The sequence below is a fragment of the Lagopus muta genome, chromosome 5, assembly GCF_023343835.1.
Source record: "Lagopus muta isolate bLagMut1 chromosome 5, bLagMut1 primary, whole genome shotgun sequence".
In the NCBI taxonomy this organism is placed as follows: domain Eukaryota; kingdom Metazoa; phylum Chordata; class Aves; order Galliformes; family Phasianidae; genus Lagopus; species Lagopus muta.
Window position 1 is genome coordinate 20,551,567 of NC_064437.1, and position 11,543 is coordinate 20,563,109.

The window sequence follows — 11,543 nt, forward strand, 5'->3', positions numbered from 1 at the left end:
TGTCCACGTGATCCTTGAACTGCTGGGCAGCCTGTTCCATGCTCGCTGCCCTCTGGGGCAGAATCTTTCCCTGACACTCCTGACACATGTCTGCTCCATTTTCCTCAGGCTGCTCTCACACAGAGCTCAGCGCTGCCCCTCCGCTCCCTGTGAGGCCATCAGGCCTCCCCTCAGCTCCTCTGCTCTGTGCTGACCAAACCCAGGGGCCTCAGCTGCAACTTGTAGGTCTTGTCCTCCAGGCCCTTCACCATCTTTGTAGCTTTCCTTTGGCTGTTCTCTAATAGTTTTATGTCCTTTCTCATGCTGTGGTTCCCAAACTGCACTGTTTGGGGTGAGGCTGTATGGTGGGACAGCCCCTCCCCTGTCCAGGCAGTGGTGCTGGGCCTGGTGCTCCCAGGGGATGCTTAGTGCTTTGGCCACCAGGGTACACTGCTGGCTCAGCTCCAATGTGCTGTCAGCCGGAACTCCTACATCTTTCTGCGGGGCTGCTCTCCAACCTCTTGTCCCTCTGTCTGTCTGTACACGTATCTAGGGTTGCTCTATTCCATGTGCAGAATCCAGCATTCAAAACCTTCAGCTTTGTTTAAAATGCACTAAGTCTGAATCTCCCAGTTCAGATTCAAAACCTGTATAATGTTATCTGAGTACTTAGGAGAGAATAAGTTGCTCAAATGTGTATTTGGAAGTGTATAATTTTTCTGGATGCATCTTTTATCACTATTTCTTGTCATGCATCATACAGAGCGGCCAATTTACAAGTAGCTCCACATAAACATTATGTGATTCTTTATTTCTAGTTACATAATCTGGCAGAAGTGTGTCTCAGAAATATTCTAGGAAACACGTATAATCTTTGTTGTTTTTTAGATCTTAACGAAGAGGTTGAATTAGAGATTTTTATCTTTTTGAATGATTCTTTTTCCTACTGGCTTGTTTTATACTGGATCTAGTCAGAAGCACTTTTTTGCTTGTATATAGTTTGACTTTACACGTTCAAAGTGATGTATTGAGCTTGTTCAATTGCTTTCAAGACCATTGATTGCTATCATGCGGCTGTTTAAAGATGAAAAGTAAATGGAAGGCTAATGTGAAGGCAACTTTGTTTTGGATTGAGTATGAACTCTTATTTCTACAAAATAGTTGAAATAATCTTTTCATGATTAATTTGATTAATTCTGTATAACGAGTCTGTTGAAAGTTTTGGCAAACATCATTACTTGTACTGTGCAAATAACCATCCTATACATATACAAGCTGTACAAATCCGGTGCATTGGCTTCATACTCACTTCCTGGATGTATCCATGAGATTAAAACACTAGCTGTTGGCTTGGAAATGTAAATATATAAATGAAGTTGGAAAGAGTATAGAGACAGTAACACAAATTTCATTTCTAAGGTTGAGGAAATAGTAATAGGAAATAATTTTGATACTCTTCCTGAATTGATTTCTACTTGATATATACCTTCGCACAATTAAAAACATAGTGAAAGAGTTTTTGCTCTGATAATTGTGTTTGTAGTAGAGACTCTTATTCTACTGCACAGGCTTATGCATGTGTATCCTCAGTGAGTTCATCTGCTGCACTGATCTCACTGAACAATAACTTTAGGAGATTCATCCACTGAACTTGTATGTACTGGAAAGGCAGAGGATTAACAGTTGATCCACTGTTTTCTTTCAGCATAGATTGGTTCTCTTCAAGTAAAGTTTCAGGTCACTTCTAGGGCATCATTTCAGGTAAATGAGCACTCATTTTATTAGCCTCTCTGGTAGATAAGAAGGTTTCAGTTTTAATGAATGCAAGATCAAATATTTGACAGAAAGTGAAAAGCAAAGACCGGAGGTATATATCCTAAAGTGAGAGAGGGAGGAGAATAATGAGTTTGAAAAGAATAAAACGCAGATTGACTACTGGAAAAGAATGCTACAAAGGTCTCCACATGAATCTTTGGTTCCGTGAGTTTGCCAATTCTTTTTATTGCTATTTCAAGTAGCCAGGTACATATGGCATGTTTGTAAGTAAAGCAGTCAATGAAGTTAGTTACACCTCTGCATTTATTGCCTTACCCCTGAGTATTATTAACTTTTACATTCCCCATAAAATATAATTTATCACTTAAATAATTTGCTTTGTGTCAGGGTTCAGTGTGCTCCAGTGCTTTCCTGCTCATTAAATGAGATATTTTTACTTAATGAGCCCAGAATGTCCTTTGCATTTAACATTAGAATTGATTTCAAACACTCCATTTTTTATAACATATTTGTGTGTAATTTCAGAATGTGGACTTCATTCCATAGTCTTACACTGAAGAAAAAAGAGCTACAAAGAATAATGATCCATGGATTCTAGAGAGGGACATGGTAAGTATGGATGAATAGTTAAAAAAAAAGAAAGAAAGAAAGAAAGAAAGAAAGAAAGAAACCAATGCCTATTATCTGCCTTCACTTTACATTCTTGGTACGATTTGATTTTAAAGTTTGCTGCAGTTACTGTACCAAAACTTTCAGAGAAGTGTTTTTTCAAAGTACTGCAAGATACTTATTGCCAGGAATATAAAAATAGTCCTATTCTTTTGTGATGCGCTCACTAACAGGTATTCATTCAAAGATACACCATTTACATATAAATATGTATCTATAGGACAGATACAGCAGCACATCAGTAATGTCCCTGGTCTGATGACTCAGATGCTCATGATCCGTGACAGTGACTGTGACAAGAAACACTCAGTAAAGGATGGTAAAACTGAAGTTTAATCACGTAAAAATCCTAACATTGTAACATAGGTATTTTTTGGTCTCAGTGAAAAGTGGGGAAAGAAAACACCTTGGGGAATAAGCAGAAATAAAACATTGTTACATTTAACTGAAATTACAACTTTCATTTTCATTAAGACTGTTCTTAACCATAATTAAGCTTCATATACATATTTTTCCATAGTTGTATATTCTCTTACCTGACTAACAGCTTGGGTCTCTCACTCTGTTTCCCTGGACCAGGTTTCTTTACTGAACTTTTTTCTTGTAGGGTACATGCAATTGTCCAGCTGCTGTGAGTCAGCTTGGTGTGGTGGAAGCTTATGATGTGAGATGTGCAGTGGTTACCATAGCATATAGCAAATGAAGGTGTGCAAGCATGAGGGAACGAACATGACCCCTAACAGCAGGTAAGCGATTTGTGTCTGGGGGTTGCTGATCAGTACCTTCTTTGACACGCTATCATGCTTGCCAAGGAAATCTCCAAATTCTTATTAGGCTGATAATTATTGGCAAAAAGGACTTCATAAGAACAAAATATTTTGTGAGACTGTATCTTGATTTACAGGTTAAAGAAAAGAAGAACAGATCTTTAAATGTGATAGTAACAGGAATAGCATAGTAGTGTAATTATCCATAAAGGTGTACAAAATATGAAATCTCTGTTTGACGTGTCATGTGAGAAAAACAATCAGAAAATCTAGAATCAAGTCTTGATTATAATTTAGTGAAGAGTGAACGTGCCCAGGTTACTTATTAACACTTTCTCATAATTGAGCAAGCTATTAAGTGACATGCAGCTCTGATACAGATGGGGGAAGCAGTGTTGTCAGATGGGTGATATATAAGGCAGCCTATGCTCTTCTTCTGGTGATACCAGCAGTGACTAAAGCATACCCACAGGAAATCACTCTATTTTGCTTTTCTTACTGTCCTTTGTCCATTTTATCTGTTAAAGCTGCAGATAGTTAAGGTTGGTGCATTTGAACCTATAACCTGAATTAAGAATGCTCTTTTTATTTTTCATATTTTTTTTCACTGTAAAATGATAGAAAAGGAAGAGTTGTGTATGTGCGTTTTTCCAAAATGCAGTGCTACAGTTTGTTCCAGGGAAATACTGAAACATCATTTCAGATACTTAATGAAGCCTACATTGTAGTGTACTGTATACATTGTAGTGTGTTTATATAGACTGATGAGATCTCAAAAGACATAAGGTATTTTTATTAAAGAATGAGAAGGAACAAAAAGTGCTCATTTCATTGCAGTTTTAAAGAGGAATGCAGAGATGTTAAATTTTACTTGAAGTCTTTTAAAAAATGATAATTATTGTTGCCTGCTATTTTTCAAGTTCTAATGCCAAATATTGGAACTTTTAAGAAGAAAAATAGGTGATTTAAGCAAAATATCTAACTAAAATCAAAGTCCCTTACATAATGAATCATATTCTCTCAGGATGAATAATGATTTGGTTGCTAAAGAAGAAAACGGATGTGGATGTCTCAGTGTCCACAGAGCAGAATGCGTGATGGCTTCACCTACTTGAGAAGTTGCTATCCTGGGCTGGCAACACTTCTGTAAGTTTCCTGTGTCATTGAGTTAGAGTCACGACTCTGGGACCAGCAGTTACTGTAACATGGCCTCTTTATTCCCCTTTAGCCTGCACCAGTTTTACTGAAAATGATATTTTTAAGAAAATGCAGGGATCTTTCACAAGGGTTGCCCTTTCTGTTCTTATGACTAACCAGGGGTTTCTGTCTTATTGCTGTGTGTACAGCTGCATGTGGTATAGATAATTTTTCCCACCACGGAACTGCCAATACTGGCTTTTAACTGCTGTAATTGTTTCTGTCACAGTGATTAAACAGTGTGAGTTTAAGATTAGGGAAAGGTACAGTTCTTTGTGGAAAGGCTCTGTCAGACCAAGCAAAAGCTGCAACTTACTGCTAGTCACCCATATGATGTTTTGGGAATCTGTGGTCATTGTCCCTTATGAAAATGGACTTACAAGTGCTCTTTGGCCTAACTGGAAGACCTTTATACAGAGTTCTCACAGGAAAGTGGAGAGTGCACCAACCTAGGCTAATACCCTAATATTCCTCTGTTATTTGTAGTCCTAGGCTGAGAGCAGAAATGGTTAAAGGATGGGTAGACATCATATAGAAATGTGTCCTCTAATCTGTAAGCAGTGCAGTGTCTCAAAGGCTCCAGAATATGCATGTGCAGGCAACAAATTTTACTTACATTTGTATTTGTTTTGTAAATTAACCATTCTTAGTTAAGAAATAATTATGAAGTTTCAGGAGGCAGTAAGATAAAGATGCTTATCAGATTCCTATTGGGAATGGCAGTAAGTAGTTTATAGACAGTTTCAGTTAACATAAGCTTTCCATAAATAAGATATATAACTTTTCACAGATGTAGACTGAGGCCAAAGGCTCCCTTCACTCTTGGAGAGCACTGACATTAAATTTTTTATTAGTACCCATGATGAATAATGCACTTGACTTCAGTTTTGACTGTAGCATTGAGAGAAACCACCACACATTTCTTCATAAATAGTCAAGCTTAAAACTGGAGAAAAAAAAGTTTTTTAAAATTAATTAGTTTTTTCCTGAGTTGCTTCCCTCTTGATGTGTGGACTTCCAGCTCTGGTATCTCTGTTGCTGCCATTTTTTTGTCTACTTGTGGCTTTCACTTCTTCACATCCTGAGGCTTTGTGCCAGATTTCTACAAAAGGATCTTGTGTTGTCATTTACTTTGCTCGTACTGTGTATGCTTGCCAGCGCACACAGTCTCTTGCAGCGAATTGTAAATGGCAATTCTTAAATCTTCTACATGCTAGGGATCTTCTTCGTTCACATGCCTCTATGCATGCCTATTCGTGCCTCTATGCATGAGTTCATTCGTAGAATTTGTGCACTCTCCTGTTTTTATAGTCCAGAATTTTACACTTTGCTAAGAGTTTTGTAGTACTTTGACTAGCTATTGTAATGTTTTCTTTTCAGTGTTCCTATATTGCTAGAGTAATTTCCCTTTGCAGAATTTTAGGCTTCGTTTTAGATCTTTCACAGCCTCTTTCTGGGTATTTTGTACCGAATCCCAGACACGATCTAACTTTCTACCAGAATGTTAACACTTCCCTCTCTATTGTGAGATCAGTGTAGTTCAGCCTGAGTTCAATTATGGATACCTTTATGTTTTCTCTGCCATTATTGCTTACTTGAAATGGAATTCTTGCAATTGGGAGTGTATTGCATGTAGGCAGATTGAAATCTCTTTCTAACTGCTGCAAGTCTTAAATGATCTTGTTAGTAGATCTTTGCTGAAAGCTGTGAGTAATGCGGGGCAGACATTCTCATTGTCCCATGGTCCTGAGAAGCTGAACTGCAGTGAGAAATGCTAACCAGCTTTTAAATTTGAATTTTCTGAGTTGTGATATGAAAATTGTCATCTAATTGCAGAAAAAGACTCTATGAAGGGAACTGGCCATGATGTTCATGTCTTAGAACTTCTCCAGTCTGCAACTATTTCCTTCCCTTACATGTTACATGCACAATGCCCCCGTGAGGAAAAGGCGTGTGACTCTTGCTAGGTATTGTAGTGTATTAATGCTATTGGATCACTCATATTTTATTCATTAAATAATATTTGTCAGTGTGTTTTTCTATTTTAAACTGTTACTGTAAAAGAGAGCATTATCACCTCCAAGCATTTGATTCTTAGAGCGAATGCCAATACTATCCAGTCATGCCACGATCTCCTAATTATGCTGAAGGTTTCTTTCTTAACAATGTTTATTTTAGGATGTCAACAATACTTCAGTTAAATGTAGTGTAAAGTGCACTTATTTAGCAAATGTGTCCTTCAGAAAAGGTTTTTTTGTCTTTAAAATGCAACTAGATTGTTTCTTTCTGTCACTGCAGGATACAGTAGAAATCTTAAATCAATAACACTTTATATTCCTACACAACTGATGCATAACTTCCTTCTTCACACAGAGGTCTAATGTGTTGTAAATTAATTATCTGGAATGAGTACATGGCCAATGGACCTTGGTATGACCGGGATGTAATGTTAAAGTGTTCCATTTCCTACTAGCACTTCTCGGCTCTCTTGTTGAGTTTTTATACGTGTCAGTTATTCCATCTTCTACAGTTTGTTCCTTTAAGTGTTGTTAATTCCCCTCTAGGGCTTGATCGATAGGGAAAATTTGCTTTACCATAAATTTGTCCAACAATTTTCTTCTTGAGGTAAAGTACCCTTATAAGTTGTAGTTGTGCAATGCTTCTAAGTAAACTATTCCTACTCTTACAGAAACTTAAAATCATAGCCTTTATATCATAAAGAAATTACAAAGAGTTTGAATGAGCAAATGCAGACCTAATTTTTGGCTTTTAGATACCTAAAAATAAATCATCTATGCTTGAAGTTTCCAGCAGGAGAAGTTTTGCTTTACTGCTTCAATGCAGCAAACTGCAGAGCTGAATTAAACTGATATTTTCTCTTGAAAAATGCTGAGAGAGATTCACAACCATGAGCAGTGCAATTAAAACAGGCGTTCACTGGGTTTAAAGTAGTCAATTTCCTTTAAAAATCAGAGAGGCCACCTCTGGTTTTTTTTTGATGCTAGCTTGGCTATTAGTTGCTAGGGTAACAAGATCCAAGGTAGAGAATAAGGCCTGTGCATGCAGCGCAGAAGTATGTGGCTCTAAGATAAGAAAGAAATGATGGTAGGAACATTCAGTTATAAATTGTTGCCATTTATTTATTTGTTTTATTTATTTATTTATTTATTACAGTTAGAAGGGTGGTCAAAATGATTACCTGTTCATAACTAAAAAGGTGCTGATACCACAGCATTTTGTCATCTCTGAGTAACAAATGACACTAAATTATTCAAGCAGCAAACATGTCTAATCTCTCTGAAAAAAAAAAAAAAAGAGATGCTACTTAAAACTCATGGCATGGTGTTGGGATCAATTTATCGTACTGTGCTGTGTCAATGTCACTTTCATAAACTTTTGCTGAAGTGCTTTTCCTACCGTATGTTGAATGATGTTGTCAGGACTGTGAGTCGGGGGTATGGTGGATTCAAGTCTACTTTACTTCCCTTGATGAAAAGGTCACTGCCACTTGTAAATCTGTTTTACTCCCTGCACAGTTGTTAGTGTCAAAGTGTCAGCTCGGTGGGATGTTAAAGTTATACAAGTTGGTAAGAACAATGATCACAAATTCCCAGGTGGTACGTCCCAAGAAAAAGTCTCTCATCTCTGTGAAAAAGTTCTGTGTAAAGTTTTTCATGCAGGATTGCCAGCTCACTTTTTTTTTTATTGATTGCAGAAATAAAAAACGTTTCTGTTTCATGTCTGCCATCTGGTAGGCCTTCCCCCTGATGATAGCTCATCACAGGGCCACTTATTATGTCTGTAGCCCACATTTGCAAGTGAAACAAACTCCTCTGCTTTATGTTTTTAAGGCTATGAGGACTCCAATTAGAATACAATTAAATCTTTGCCTGTGCTGCATTATGTGATTATGTTATGACAAACCATCATAATTGGGCAGTACCGTAAGTCCTCACAGTTGTTCATAAATTATTTAGGAAATAAAGAAATATGGCAACTCACCAGAAGGGATGTGGGGGAAGGAAGAATGCCATCCCCCTGCAAACCAAGCTTCCAACCAATACAAGCAATACAAATGGTAAAATCCTCAATAACAGAACTCTTTTTTTTCCCCCAGCTGGGATCATATGAACTGTTTTGTCTGTAGATAAGGGAAGGTTGTTATTCAAGATTTTCTAGTACAAATTGTTGTAGTTTACTAGTGAACTGCACTAGGAAACACAGTGAGAAAAAAAACAGCTGGAGTGGCAGCAGAGACTGTCCTGAGTTTGATTGATTGCACTGACTGTACAGGAGATGGACATGAAGTTCTTTGCATGTGAAGTATGGCCAGAGCTTTTAGGTGGTCAATTGCCTACTTATCCAAAGACCTCCACAAAGACAGAGACTTAAGTTTTTTGTGCTGTGAGGTATTTCCATATGACCTTGCAACTAAATTGATTTTTGATCTGAATGGAGTAGTTTGCTGCTGAGGAGACAGAACAGGACCTGAAGGGGGCAAACACTGAATCTTTTTGGCTTGACTTTCAGTCAAGGTAACTCACTGGGGTCCTGAAGGTGATGCAAGTAAACACCTGCCAAGTGAATCTTTGTGTCAAGGAAGCCATTGTGGGCCAACTGGGGTAGGCAGCTGTGGGTGCACGTATATCAGTGTGCCAAGGAACCATCAGTACAAGAGGGAAGAGGGCACACCAAGATCCTGGTTTCATTTCTCCTCATTTTTGACTAGAAAATGCTCTTAATCCATTCCGGGATTTGACTTAGAAGCTGCCTCATGCATTCATTTCAATTATATGAAAACAGAATCTTTGATATGAAAGTTTTTTTTTTTTTTTTTTTTTTACTGTCTGCTAAGAAAACAACAAAAAAAAAGCAACCACAAAAACCCAAAGTTTTAATTGCTCTGAGGAAAAAGAAAAATCACTTCCATCTCTATTAATCACTTGTTTTTATAGATTTCTTTCAAATTGACAGTCGGTTTGCCTTAAAAGTCACAAACATTTCTGCTTAATTCTACTTCCCTGCTTCCTAAGGGAATTACTGTATAAAAATTCACCTTTTCCCTTTCTTATCAGATTCAATTCTACTGTTAGAAATTGCTGAAAAGCAAATTGTAGATATTTGTACTTACATAATTAGAAAGCTGAATAGGTGCCTGTCATATCACTGCTTGTGTTTACTGAATAATCACAATGTTAGACAAGAGGGGATGTCTGAGGAATGTAAACAAACATCCACCTTATCAGCACTTTTACCAGTAAGTAGTAGAAAATAACATTTTTCCATATCTTCTGCCTTCCATTATCTCTCCGATTCTCTAGACTTTGCTCAAACTTCATGTATTTTATATTTTTCAACTTCTCTAGATACAGGTTAATTAAGAACAATTAAGAGTAGGAATGGTTCACCTAAAAGTGAGGAGAAAGGTTCCAGACTGCCAGGTCTTCATATGTCCATATGATGGCTATCTGGTACGCAGAGTTTTTTATAACTCAGAAATAAAATGAGGAACACACATATTCTAATGTGTAACTTTGTGTACACTTTGGAGACAACTTAATCCTTTATAAAACCAGATAATTTTTTTAGTAGTCAGGCACTGGAACTGGCTGCCAAGGGAGGTGGTAGAGTCACCGACCTGGAGGCGTTCAAGGAATGTTTAGATGCTGCACTGAGGGAAGTGGTTTAGTGAGAAATATTGGTCATAGGTGGACAGCTGGACTGGATGATCTTAGAGGTCTTTTCCAACCTTGGTTATTCTATGATTTCCATAAAGCACATGTCAGCCATATTTAAACACAATACTAGATGTCTGTTTTTGAGTAAATCCTGGCATCTTTTGTAATCAAATCTAGTTTGGACCAGTCACACAGAATCACACAGAATCACACAGAATCACCCGGGTTGGAAGGGACCCCAAGGATCATGTAGTTCCAACCCCCCTGCCTAGCAGGGCCACCAACATACATATTCAGATCAGGTTGCCCAGGACCCCGTCCAACCTGGCCTTAAACACGTCCAAGGACGGGGCATCCACAACCTCCCTGGGCAGCCCGTTCCAGGGCCTAACCACTCTCCTAGTAAAGAACTTCCCCCTAACATCTAACCTAAATCTTCCCTCCTTCAACTTAAAACCATTTCCCCTAGTCCTGCTGTTGTCAGCCCTTTTGAAGAGTTTACTCCCCTCCTGGGTGTAGGTTCCCTTCAGGTATTGATAGGCTGCAATGAGGTCACCCCACAGCCTTCTCTTCTCCAGGCTGAACAAGCCCAACTCCCTCAGCCTGTCCTCATAGGGGAGGTGCTCCAGCCCCCTGATCATCTTAGTCGCCCTCCTCTGGACCCTTTCCAAAATCTCAATGTCTTTCTTGTACTGAGGGCTCCACACCTGGACACAGTACTCCAGATGGGGCCTCACAAGAGCCGAGTAGAGAGGGACAATCACCTCCCTGTCCCTGCTGGCCACCCCTCTCCTGATGGAGCCCAGGATCCCATTTGCCTTTCGAGCTGCCAGAGCGCACTGCTGGCTCATGTTCAGTCTCTCGTCCATCAGGACCCCCAGGTCCTTCTCTGCCGAGCTGCTCTCAAGGACCACTCCTCCCAGCCTGTACAGGTGCCTGGGGTTCTTCCAGCCCAAATGCAAAACCCTGCACTTTGCCGTGTTGAACCTCATCAGGTTCACCCGAGCCCAGCCCTCCAGCCTGTCGAGGTCCCTCTGAATGGCATCCCTTCCTTCCACCGTATCAACCGCACCACTCAGCTTGGTGTCGTCAGCAAACTTGCTGAGGGTGCACTCAATTCCCTCATCGATGTCATTAATAAAGATGTTAAAGAGCACCGGTCCCAAGACAGACCCTTGGGGGACACCACTTGTTACCGGCCTCCACCTGGACATAGAGCCATTGACCACCATCCTCTGTCTGCGGCCTTTCAACCAATTGCTTATCCATCGGGTCGTCCACCCATCAAATCCACTTCCCTCCAATTTGGAGATGAGGATGTGGTGGGGGACCATGTCAAAGGCCTTGCTCAGGTCCAGGTAAATGACATCAGTCGCCTTCCCTTCATCCACCAATGCCGTCACTCCATCATAGAAGGCCACAAGATTAGTTAGGCATGACCATCCTTTGGTGACATATACATAGTCATCTATGTATA

General features: G+C 39.3%; 1 long non-coding RNA gene across 1 annotated transcript; it reads left to right on the plus strand.

Annotated features, from left to right (window-relative positions):
• The first annotated feature begins 2,257 nt into the window (after nucleotides 1-2,257).
• Nucleotides 2,258-4,401, plus strand: LOC125694211 (uncharacterized). The gene is made up of 3 exons (XR_007377460.1): nucleotides 2,258-2,364; nucleotides 3,032-3,170; nucleotides 4,216-4,401. It is a non-coding gene; the product is annotated as an uncharacterized LOC125694211 (long non-coding RNA).
• Nucleotides 4,402-11,543: the final 7,142 nt, after the last annotated feature.